We start from the raw sequence: 12,899 nt of genomic DNA on the forward strand, positions 1-12,899 counted from the left end.
AGAGTTCAGTCACAGGCAAACAGCATTCCCTCATGCCTTGGGTTTGCCAGAGATCTCTCCCCACTCCAGAGATGGCGGCAAAGGTGAAAGAGAAAAGGAACATGAAGGAAACTGAATTTCTTCCTGCCGACATTATTTGTTCCATGTTTCGTGTATTTTATGTTCCACTTTTTCCCCACTGCACACGAAAGGCCACTTCAGGTGGGTGTCCCGTATTTTGCTGCTATTAAGTACCGACATGACATAAAACCAAAACACAAAACAAAATCTCTGTTTAGTCAATAAGTGGACCCAGCGCAGCTGGGCTTCCCGGAACGGCCAGCAGTCTCCGTGCAGGTGGAGGAGATGGTACCTGAAGCCACTGCCTTCCAAAGCTGAGTAAAACACCCTCCTCCCTTGCCTACTCCTGCATCTAGTCTGTTCTGAAGTCAAAATGGAAAACCCAGGGGAGCGGAGCATTTCGGGCCTTGTCCACAAGAGGGCGTAGGTTATCCGCGCCGGGTCGCTCTGCGGCCAACTGGCCGGGCCGGTGTCCACTAGGCCCTTCGGTGTTGCTGGCGCACAACCTTGTTCCGCATCTGTGTTCCCCTGAGTCTCTTTGTTAGCGCCTCTTATTCTCCAGCCTAGGGGTAAGCCGAGAAGCTTCGGAGTCAGGTGTACTTGGATTCAAATCCTGGCTCTGCCATTTGCTGAAATCTTGGCAAGTTAGCTCTCTTTCTGATTAATAATTAGTGACTTTTTCCCAAGCCTGGGGAAGCATAGAAGTATAGACCTCTCGGCACACAAAGGAACCTGCCTTCTGCTTTGGTCAGTACCGCCCTAACATTTCACGGATCAGGACCCAGATCCAGGCTGGAGGAGAGAGAGCCCATGCCTTACTCTCTGGACTCCGGCTCTCGTCTCCATCACCCATGAAAAGTGGGGGTCATTCATTAAGGAATGAAAAGATAGAAAGCCCTTTTTATGCTGCAAGCTCGGGCTTTCTGTTAGAGCAAAGACAGTGTTGCATTCATGATCGGGCTTCCGCAATTACACACTCGGGCGAGTACTTGACCTGCTGGCTCTTGGTTCCCTCATGGCTGTGGTAGACACCATAGACTAAGGATTAAAATAGTACCTACCCCAGAGGGGTTTGCGCACTTTCAGTGAGAGCATGACCGTCATGCTCCGCGTAGGGCCCGGCACCTCACAGGCAAGGGATAAGTGTTAGTTTCCGCAACACATGACCACGTTCTCATCCGTAAGGGAAGGTTGGTTGCCTTATAGGTTTGTGGCCATGCACAGGATGCAACGACAAACAGTCATTTACCCTCTTTTGTGGAACAAGGAACAGCTCTTTCTGAGAGCAAAGACTAAGACCGTATTGTAACCAGTTCTGAACATTGTTCCTTTGGATTAATTGACAACTTGAAGGGATCTAAAACCACCTGGGAGATGGGTCTGTGGGGTTTTGTTGGGGTACTGTTCATTTATGTGGGAAGACTCATCTTAATTATGGGTGGGAACAACGTTCCCTCATTAGGGGATACTAGGACGTATGCAATGGAGAAAGCTCATTGTGGGCATTCGCCCTTCTGCCTCCTGACGGTGGGCGCATGTGATGCAGCGAGCTGCTTCAGCTCCCGGGTTTTCTCCATCTGATGACTTGTTCTTTGAACTGTGAGGGGAAAATAAACCCTTCCTTCTCTAAGGTGCTTTATCGGAGTATTTAATCACAGCAACAGGAAAAGACACAAAGACAGTTCCTTCATTGCACTCTTCCCTTAATTGTCCTGCGTCTCCCCATTCCTGTAGAGCTCCTGTCCGAACCCAGCCCTACCCCCTCTGCCAGCAGCCGGTTCAGAGGTAAGTCCCCAGCGACTCTGACTTTCCCTCTCTGATGGCTATTGCATTAAACAAGACTTGATCTTTTCTTCCTGGACTTTTGCTACAGCATCAGCACCAGGAAGGAGCTGGTGTCATGTGGCTGGTGAATGCCCTGGGCTCCAGCCAATCAACACTGGGAAGAAATGTAGATTCCTCCTCCTCTCTTCCTAGAGATGCTGTATCACAGCTGGTAGGCGAAAACCACAGAGATGTCTTCTCATGGGGGCTCTGCAAGCTGGAGATCCGAAATCAGAGTCAGCAGGGCTGCCCCCACCTGGGAGACCCCTTCAGGACATCTAGCTTCTAGTGGGTGTCCATTACTCTCAGCTGTTTCTCAGTTTGCCGCTGCCAAGTTCTAGTCCCTGCCTCTGGTGTCCCTGGGCCACCTTGTTCCTTGCTTCTTTTTGAGCTGCTGACTAGGACAGTAACCATATTGGATGAAGGGTCCAGCCTACTCTTGTATGATCACACAGAATTTTATTTCTTAACTACACCAGCAAAAAGATCCTGTTTCCAAACAAACTCAACTCTCAGACAGCAGGTGTCAGGACTTTCAAACGTCTGGGAAGGAGGCACGACACGTGTTAAATGTTCTTCCACATTGGTGCTCGCTGTTTTGACTGCAGTTCATGTTCTACCAAAGTGTGCAAGGTCAAGCAGCGGTTTTAGGGGTGAACCCTTTAAAGCTGTGAGCTGACAATGTCTTTCTTTTAAGCTGATGTCGGATATAATGGTGACTATCATAACCTTGGAGTCCTCTACACCATCCCTGTGCTCCAGGGTTGCATTCCTGTTTCCCTCTGACCCGGGCGAGAGCTTCACAGCAGGCCTCGCTTGCCTCTCTTTTTCCTTATGTGGAAAGCAGAGACCACGAATCATTCTGCCCATTTCCTAGGATGGTCCAATACACTGGCTTTTAGAGGTCACCGTTCCTATAACGGAAGAGTTTCCTTACCCTTTTTTTTTTCTTTTTTTCGGAGCTGGGGACCGAACCCAGGGCCTTGCACTTGCTAGGCAAGTGCTCTACCACTGAGCTAAATCCCCAACCCCCCCCCCCTTTTTTTGAAGGCCATAGTTTTTTTTTTTTATTCATTTATTATATAGAAGTACACTGTAGCTGTCTTCAGACACACCAGAAGAGGGCATTGGATCTCATTACAGATGGTTATGAGCCACCATGTGGTTGCTGGGAATTGAACTCAGGACCTCTGGAAGAGCAGTCGGTGCTCTTAACCGCTAAGCCATCTCTCCAGCCCGTTTCCTTACCCTTTATGGGATGGCTCCATCCCCATTCCCTTTCCCTTTCTGGATTTAGCTCCACCCCCAACCCTGCCAGACTCTGGTTTTCCTTGCTATTCACCTTCAGGGTCCAGTTCTAAAACCACTTCCTCTCTGATACTTGCCAGGCACCTCACTCCAGTTTCCTTGGAATTAACAATACTTGGCTGTAAGACCCTGCTTCTCTGACTAGGCTGGGGGCTCCTAGAGGATGGAAATTGACTCTCTCCGGTTAGCTTGTTATGTGTATAATGTACATCCATCGCAATAACAAAATACTTGAGATAATTAATTTGGCTCATACTTTTTTGAGGCTCCACTAATCCTGCTGGGCGCATTTGCGCCAAATTTGGAGCAAGTTGTAATTAAATACTGTCCAGGATGATGGACTCTTGCCAAGTCCAACCTAGGGTCTCCTGAAGATGCCCAGGAGCTATGTTGGTCAGGTACTTAAAAAGGTAAACCCACAAGGCTACACACTGCAGCCTTCCTCCAGTGGGGACGAGCACACATCCTGCTGTATTTCCTGCCTGCAGTCAGATTAGGTTTACAGTTTCAGACCCTTAGATTAGGACACACCCTTATGACGTCATTTCAACTCATCCCTTTAAAGACTCTGATGGTCACTATTTTGTTTTGTTGTAAGACCAAGTCTAGAATCTCACTATGCCGCCTTGGCTTTTCTGGAACTCTCCCCCTGTCTCCTGACTGCTGGCTTAGTTTTGTTAGCTTGCCACAACCTGGAATCATCTGGAAAGAGAGTATCAGTGAGGAATTATACAGGTCAGGTGGCTTCTGGGCACAGATGTGGGGCCTTGTATTGACTTTAATTGATATAGGAAGACTAACCTAGCTCACTGTGGGTGGCGTCATCCCCTAGACAAGAGGTGAGAGAGGAGAAAGCTAGGTGAAGACCCCAGAGGTGCATTTATTACAGTTTCTCTCGACCGTGGATATCGTGAGATTGTTTGACTCTTTCCCGAAGTGCTAGGCTGTAACTTGGATATATAACCCAGATAAACCCTTTCTCTCTTAAGTTGCTTGATTGGCAACCTGTTTCATGGCAGACACATAAATGGCAACCACAGCATAGCCTACCTCAGAATACAGTTACGGTCTGAGGTACTAGGAGTGAGGACTCCAGTTCATCTTGGGATGAGGTTTCATGATTTCGTCTATAACAGTTTCTCCTACATTTTTAATAAACTCAAATAACGTGCAAATGCATTGTTATAACTCCAAGTGAAATGCTAAAGTCCCCCTCTCCCACACCATCTCATTCCCTCCAATGGACAATTTTTAAATCTCCATCTTAATCCTTCCCCCTCCTCCCTCTCCTTCCTCCCCTCCCCCTCCTCCCTCTCCTTCCTCCCCTCCCCCTCCTCTCTCTCCTTCCTCCCCTCCCCCTTCTCCCTCCCCTCCTCCCCCTCCCCTTCCTCCTCCTCCTCCTCCTTTTTACGAGCCACTCTCATCCTTATCTTGGCCTGGAGATTATCTGTGACTAAGCACAGAGAGTAGTTGTTGAAATATTAGACGGTGGAGAAGCATATGTGTCTGCTGTGCAGTTCCTAGAGATCACCTAATAACTAAGGGCCTCCTTCTCCTTACATGTAAAGTGGAGGGCAATGGTGGTGCTGGAGAGTTTTCTGTCGATTTGACACAAGCTAAAGTCATCTGAGAGGAGGAAACCCCAGTTGAAAAAAATGCTTCCACAAGATTGTGCTGTAGGGCATTTTCTAATTAGCGATTAATGTGTGAGGGCCCTGACCAATGTGGGAGGTGCCACCCTTAGGCTGGTGGTCCTGGGTTCTATAAGAAGAGCCAGCCATGGGGCTGGGGATTTAGCTCAGTGGTAGAGCGCTTACCTAGGAAGCGCAAGGCCCTGGGTTCGGTCCCCAGCTCCGGAAAAAAGAACCAAAAAAAAAAAAAAAAAAAAAAAAAAGAAGAGCCAGCCAGCACCCCTCTATGGCCTCTGTATCAGCTCCTGCCTTCAGGTTCCTGTCCAGTTTGAAGTCCTGTCCTGACTTCCTTTCATGAGAGACTAGGGATGTGAAAGCATAAGCCAAATAAACCCTTTCCTTTCCAAGTTGTTTCACTGGTGGCATTTTTGCCACAGTGGTAGCAACACGACGAAGATAGAAATTTTCAGTCGTCTCCTAGGGCCATCCAGTTAGCAGGTGTTTAGAGGCTACCTTCTGTGTGACAGGCTGCTTCTTTGAGAGTTGCCTTTTCCAGGGTTGCTACCTCCCTTTTGCCTGGTAGTCTGAATTGTGAAGGTCTGTACCTAAATGATTTAGATGGTAACTGCTAATTAACCTTTCCTCAAAGAACACCAGAAGACGCACTGCCCCTCTTTGCTCTAAGCTTGCCCACCAGCGATCACAAACCTTGTGTTTTAGTTTCTCTTCCCGGTGCTGTGATAAAATGCACTGTAAAAGTTACACATAGGGGTGCCTTAGGGTTTTATTGCCGTGAAGAGATACTGCAACCCTATAAAGGCAAACATTGAATTGGGGCTTGCTTATAGTTTCAGAAGGTGAGTCCATTATCGTCGTGGGGGGAGCGTGGCAGCATGTAGGCAGACGTGGTGCTGGAAAAGGAGCTGACAGTTCTACATCTTGGTCTGCAGGCAGCAGAAGGAGACTGTGTGCCTCACCGGGTGTGGCTTGAGCATAGGAGACCTCAGAGCCGGCCACCGCAGTGACACACTTCCCCCAACAAGGTTACACTTACTCCAAGGCCACGTGACCTAACAGGCCACTCTCTATGGGCCAAGCATTTAAACACACGAGTCAAAGGGTGCCAAACTTACTCAAATCATCACACACTCTACTCCCTGGCCCCGTAGGCTTGTAGCCATAACCTGAGGCAAGATGCATTTAGTCCGACTTCAAAAGTCCCCACAGTCTATCACAGTCTTGACAATGTTTAAGAATCTAAAGTTCAGGGGGTTGGGGATTTAGCTCAGTGGTAGAGTGCTTACCTAGTAATCGCAAGGCCCTGGGTTCGGTCCCCAGCTCCGAAAAAAAAAAAAAAGAATCAAAAGTTCAAATTCTCTTCTGAGATTCATGTAATCTCTAAACTATAATCCCGAAATCAAAAAACCAGATCACTGCTGTTCCAAAATGGAAGAAAGGGTGGAGCTCGAGCACTAGGAGACCTCAGACCCTGCCCACACAGTGACACACTTTCTCCAATGAGGTCACACCTCTTCCAACAAGGTCGCACCTCCTAATGGTGCCACCCACCATGGGCCAAGCACATTCTGACCACCACATGAGCCTTCCTGCCCTCAGTAGACCTTTGTCTTCCTTGTCTTTTGAGTGGAAGCAGGTGGACTTCAGTCCAGTAATATTTGGAAGGCCGCAGCATTATCTGAGCACCCAACACGAATGACCACCAAACCCTAATGTCACTCAGTTCTAATTTGCTTCCCCTTCCATTACTGGGAATCTAGCCAGGGCTTGTGGATATGGCGGAAGTGATCCACTGCTGAGCTACATCCCCTGAAGCCCAGTTTTACTTCCTCGCTGTTTCTGAGAATCCCAGGGTGCTCATTTCCCACAGACCCACCCCTGGGAACAAGAGCTTCTTGGTCATGAGTTCCGCCGTTGACTTCTATCTGAAGCACCCTCTCTGTCTCGACCGGGCTCCTGTCCCTTTCCTCAAAGTACATCCAACCGGTTCAGATTGGGGGGATTTTGCCAAAGCCTTTCTGATAATATCGTCTTTAGTCTTTATCATCCTCGCCTCAGAGAACTCAGTGGGTCAAGCGTTTTACTTCCCCGAGATCATTGCTTCAAGAACCGAACACTCAATGAAACCATTCAGCCAATGGACGGGAGAGTGTGAGAGCTAACGCTATATTTTAGGTTTTGATTACTGTGCCTAGGAGATCCATAAAACCAAATGCCTCTAACCTTGCCCCTGGCCCAAGGGTAGATACTTCCCAGATGGCTGGGGCTGTTGTTCTCCTGTTAGGAAACAGTTTCCTGAGTCCAGCCATCTCAGGAACAGCCTCCATCTTGCTGGCAGGGCTCCAGAACCAACTCCTACCCTGCATCCCCAGGTACTCCGTGTTTGTTAACCAGTGAAGGATGTGAGGACCGGAACTGCTGTCATCCCGTCACCTAAATTAAGGCGCACAAGCAGTAAGCGTGCTGCCTGCCTTGCCGTAATTGACCATGAGTAGCATGCCCACGCCTTTGTTCCCTTATCACTCTAAATTCTGGACCACACTGGCCCCAGCAGCTCAGGAGCGGAGCTGACTGAAAAGCTGAATCAAGGACCGGGAAACCAGGTGACCTGGAGAAGACCCAGTCACCGATGTTAACCTCCTTGCTTAACCTCTTGGGTCAAAATGTGATTGTCGATGAAATAGCCCACCTGGCTCCCCCTCACTTTGAATTCCCGTTCTATAGAAATGTTGTACAATCACTCTTGGAGGATGAGGTTCCGATCTGAAACTGGCCACCTCCCTGCGCTCGGAGGATACAAAGTCTTCATGTTTAAGCTTCTGTCTCTGAAGTGAGTTTTCCTGGCTTCCACCCCAAACCCAACCGTTCGTATAAGCGCATGTTTCCACTCCCCTAAAGTTTGGTTGACTCAAGTGCACCAGATGCACGTGATCACACATGGGGGTGGGGGATGTTATATAGGCAGGAAGTACGTCAGATTGGACCTTGTGGGAAATATGTAGCCTCATAGACTTTCTGTTTTATAAGTCTCTGCGAAATGTGAGTCTTTGCCATTTTTCTGGGATCCTAATACTCTTGACCAGAGTCTATCATCAGGGCCAGTATTTAAAGCTTGTTTCAAATTTGGCTCAAAAATGTGGTCGTGGTTTTATTTTCCATCCCTGGACATGGCTAAAGCACCTTCTGAAGTTTGACTGTGCTCCCCCCTGGCTAATTTTAGCTATCCCACACAAAGCCTAAGTAACCAAACCTCCCAGTGAGGCACTAATCCCATTTTCATCTGCCTTTCAGGGCCTCTGATTAAATCAAGGAAAGCATCGGGTTATTTCTAACAGACTTTAAATATCCCCTAACATGCCTAATCTCCTTTTTCAACAAAGATGGAGCCTGGCAACAGTATCCAGGTAGGATTTAATCACCTTGTTCGGTTTGTTTGGTTTTCTTTGGATTCATTTTCATGGAAATGATGATTACCATAAAAATCGAGGGTTTTTTTTTTTCAGTTGGAAAACAATTGGCATGGCTACATAGACATTAATAAAAATAGTTATGACATTAAAGAGAATAAGTTTCTACGTAAAATAGTAAACATGGTGAAAATTGAGTTTGGGGCCCTTAAAGCTAAGGAACAACATCAGGTAATAAAGAGTAGGTGGCCTGACCCCTTCAGGGCTCAGCTGTCCCTTCTTGTTGCTGGCAACCTGAGAAGAGGTGCCCTGGCCCAGCCCCAACTCCAGCGCCAAGGAAAGCCATGTAAAGTTCAGCCTTTCCCTTTAGCTGCTCCTTTCAAGTAGAATTTCCATATCCCTTCTCATAACAATTACCCTCTGGTCAAGTTTTTCCTCAAAACAAACAACAAAAAAAGCAGCCAGTTTCCCTCAACAAGGAATTAAATGACTTGTTTTGCAAGGGCCTGGGAGAAAATTAGGTCATGAGGGTAGTCCCCCTGTACACCCAACCCCAGATTAGGGTTAAGGTTAGGGTTAGGGGTAAGGACTCTACTCTCCCCACCTCTAAAGCCCAGCCTTGTCCTTCTGTTATTGAATTGTGCCATATTCCTGAGGCCAGTCTCCTTGGCTTGGCCTTCTACCCTCTTCATGACTCGTATGGTGAAGTAGAAACGCTTTGGCTGGGAGCCCTGGATGCTGGGGTTGTGCTGTTATAGCTTTTCAGTTTGCTGTTGTTATCTTAGTAAGCAGTGCCCCCCCCCTTGTGATCTAAATTCTCTCCTCTATAGAGTCAGTGTAAAATTGTGACTTTGCTGTAAAGAAAATAAATTTAAGTTTAATGTGAATGCCCAAGCCCTCAGGGATATCGTCTGTTACAGGCTGCAAGCCCTGGTGGCAGGAGTATAAGCTCACTGGTGTATCAAAGCCACAGTAAGCAAACAGATAAATGCTTACACTCTGTTTGCTCCTCCTACCCCCACCCCCGTCTCTTCTTTTATTTGGCCCAGGAGCCCCAGCTATCTGTCCTCAGTGTACCACTCCTGGTAGGTTAGATGCATGTTTCCTAGGTGACCATGACGAAGGTGTATCTTTCACATGCATCGGGAAGCACATGGTGTCAACCTCTAATGGAGGGCCTACCCTAAATCGCTTGCTAAAAGTAGCATCCACTTGACATCCTTATTGCAATGGCGTCCCCAACTCAACTTTGAGGCTGATTGTTTGGTCCCTAAACAACTTCTCAAGTGATGCCGAGCATCGTGCATACGTCACCTTACCTGAATTCACTGCGGTAGCTGTAAGATGAGGTTTTTAATTCCCTCTCCCCCATCTCCCATTAGAGTAATAACACTATCAACTTGTGAGTCCTTTTTTGTTAAGTGTATCTTTCGCGGTTTGTCTTTGTCAATGTTCTGCTGCAGTTAAGAGGCACCATGACCATGGCAACGCTTACAAAAGAAAGCATTTAATCGAGACTTGTTTACAGTTTCAGAAGTTTATTCTGTCATCAGCTTGGCACCGTGCATGTTAGCGAACAGGCAGACATGAAGCTGGAGAGGTAGCAGAGGGGTCTACATCTGGATCCACGGGCAAAAATGAAGGACACTGGAGGTGTAAGTTTCTGGATACGTCACGTGATACGGAATCACGTGTTGTTTTGCTAAGGTAAGAAGACCTGTGGGAGGGGCACATGATGTTTGGAGAGGGTATAAATAGGACTCAACAGACAATGACAGCGTGCTTGCATAGCTAACCTTGCCTCGCTTCATTGGTTGGTCTCGAGTCTTTGTCTTTGCTGATCTTTGTTGAGAGAGGCACGGCAGAAAACTTCTCCTGGAGTCCTGGCTGGTCCTGGTCGCTCCCCCTGACTCGTGCCGATTTGACAGAGGACTGGCGGTTTCTGTTAGATCTTACCACCGTTGCTGATTTCCGTTTGGTATCCTAACACTATGAAACGGGACTGCTGGTATCCTGCTGGAATCGCCCCAAGGAACGACTTCTAAACAGGTCCACATCCCCTTATGCTGTTTACCATGTTTCCTCCCCCACCTCTGAAGGTTGGGCTAGAAGTGGGTGAGGGTTGAAGTGTTTGTGAACCCTTATTAAAAGTGGGTTTTGAAAAATATAAGCCTACAGACACTGGGTGTGGCTGGGGCATTTGAAACCCCAAAGCCCATCCCTAGTGACGCACTTCCTCCCACAAGGCCACACCTCCTAATCCCTGTTAAGTATCTCCACTCCCTGATGACCGAGCATTCAAATATATGAGCCTGTGGAGGTCCCTCCTAATCAACCCACCACAGTGGTCAGTATTCATTAATTCATTCATTGTCTTAGCCCTTGTTCCTGTGCTGTGAAGAGACACCAGGATCAAAGCAGCTCTTATAAAGGAAAGCATTTAATTGGGGGAGGTGCTGACAGCTTCAGGTGCTTAGGCAGGCCATTATCATCATGCCAGTGAAAATGGTGGCAGGAAAACATGGTGCTGGAGAAGTAGCTGAGAGAGAAATGGAGATGACACTGGGCCCTGGCTTGGGCTTTTGAAACTCTAAAGCCCATTCCCAGTGACACAGTTCTTCCAAGAAGGTCACACCTCCGAATCCTTCTAATCCTTTCAAATAGCGCCACTCCCTGGTGATATGAGCCTGTGGGGTCCATTCTTACTCGAACCACCACAAGTTTTCTGTTGGAATCATCTCAAGTTTGACTTGTGCAATCTGCTTTGAACTGGCTGGTGCCTGTGTTCCGGCCCCAACAGCCCTGAATACTTTCTTGCTTTCTAATATATTCCAGACTGTCTACTCTTTTTTTTTTTTTTCTTTTTTTCAGAGCTGGGGACCGAACCCAGGGCCTTGTGCTTGCTAGGCAAGCGCTCTACCACTGAGCTAAATCCCCAACCCCCAGACTGTCTACTCTTTTAAAGGAGTCATAAAGGGGGGCTCAGAGAGAGAATGCTAGGCCTCTTCACAATATCGGAGAGGGGAAGGAGGAAAAATTGTGCATTTAAAAGTCACATGTTCTTAGGGAATTAATTTGTGTTGCAAAAACGATGCTCTCAGGACATGTGGGACTGATCCTAAAGCCAGACGGGCTTAGCTGACTGACTGCACATGCAAGTTGTCTGTTAACGGAGACATCTGGGTAATAACTTTGAACTTAGGAAATTAGCAACATGTCTGGAGGATATTGTGTTCATTGAGGAAGTTGTAATGTGGGGATAAGACTGGGTTTTGGAAGCAGGAAGGGCCCTGCTTTCCTTACACACTGGAGCAGACTTTCCCTTGTCTCTGGGTAATACACTTTTCTTAGGTGAGCCACAGCCCTCCAACCATGAAACGGGGAGATCACATGCACCTCATAAATTTAAATGGAGCCATTTAAATGACAGGCTTAATGTACTAAGTGTTGCATATTAAACACCCAATAAATGAAAGCTACCTTTACCAAGAGTGCCTCTGTCAACGTTGAAATCTTAGCGGTCTGAAGTGCATGCAGCTCCATGACAGACTTACCAAGTACGAGGGGAGGTCCGTTGGTCTTGTCTAATTATTATAGTAATGCGCATGTGCTGCTGTCGAGGCGGGGACCTGGACTTCCGGTGCTCTCTCCAGTGCTGCACGCAGGATCAGCATCCAGGGGGGAACTTAAAGATCGTGTGCATTTGAGGGGCCTAGGGGAAGAGGAGTGAGAACGGAAATCACAACCTCTCAATGCTTTCATTCTGATTAGCATGTGCGAGACCCTGGGTTCAAGACCCAGAAACACAAAGTTTAAAACTGCGCATGAAGAAAATTCTGAGAGGACTTGGGTGTTGGAAGAGGCAGAAGATTTGCACTTGAAAGGCTGTTGTCTAGCTTCAGGAAGTGAACAGGTCCTTACAGTCGTGAACTGTTTGTTTTTGTATGTTTTTGTTTTGTTTTACGTGTGTATGTTTAAGACTTCTTATCCCTATTAGGAGCACATCACGAAAGTCCTTGTGCTCACAGATGTCCAGAGAAACCAGGAAGATTGAAGCACAAAAGATTGTCTTTCCAATGGGAAAGACGGAAAAAAAACAAAACAAAACAAAAAAACAAACAAACAACAACAACAACAACAAAAAACCAACCCAAACAAACAAACAAACAAAAACAAAAAACCAAGCAAACAAAGTAAAGCCCCTGTTCTCCCATCCTAAGCTGGAAATTGGAAGTGATTAAATAGCCTGGTGATCTGCGTTATCTCTTCAGCCAGACCATGTCGAGCTTCCCCAACCAGGTCCAGAGGTGGCTAGTAATCTAAATGACCCTTACACTATCTTTACAGCTAGAAGCTCCCCCAAGCAGGGCCAGAGGTGGCTAATTGCCACAAGATAGGCTCAAATTAGCACAGGTAGCCTATCTTTGGAACCCATCTTCTTGGAAGAAATGACATGTACCCTGAGTCGAATTTCAATGTAATCATACTTCCTCATGAACTGGGAATTGTATTACACCAGGAAACTCCCCCCCCCCAAACTGTGTTGTTTTAAACATGCTGACAACGAGCTGCCTGGCATCAGACTCTTCGCAGCCATGATCCAGGTTGATGACGTCAATCTGAGCAGTTTGCGCATGCTCACTTCTTTGCG

General features: G+C 47.3%; 1 long non-coding RNA gene across 3 annotated transcripts; it reads right to left on the bottom strand.

Moving 5' to 3' along the window:
- Window positions 1–9,766: 9,766 nt before the first annotated feature.
- On the bottom strand, window positions 9,767–12,676 carry LOC102554040 (uncharacterized). Of its 3 annotated transcripts, none has more exons than XR_005502102.2 (3): window positions 11,729–12,676; window positions 10,045–10,237; window positions 9,767–9,965 (listed from the first exon to the last, which is right to left on the bottom strand). It is a non-coding gene; the product is annotated as an uncharacterized LOC102554040 (long non-coding RNA). The 3 variants fall into 3 exon arrangements; XR_001837084.3 differs by having other exon boundaries at window positions 11,803–12,347; XR_005502103.2 differs by having other exon boundaries at window positions 11,735–11,812.
- Between the last annotated feature and the right edge of the window lie 223 nt (window positions 12,677–12,899).

Source organism: Rattus norvegicus, chromosome 3, assembly GCF_036323735.1.
Source record: "Rattus norvegicus strain BN/NHsdMcwi chromosome 3, GRCr8, whole genome shotgun sequence".
Lineage (NCBI taxonomy): Eukaryota > Metazoa > Chordata > Mammalia > Rodentia > Muridae > Rattus > Rattus norvegicus.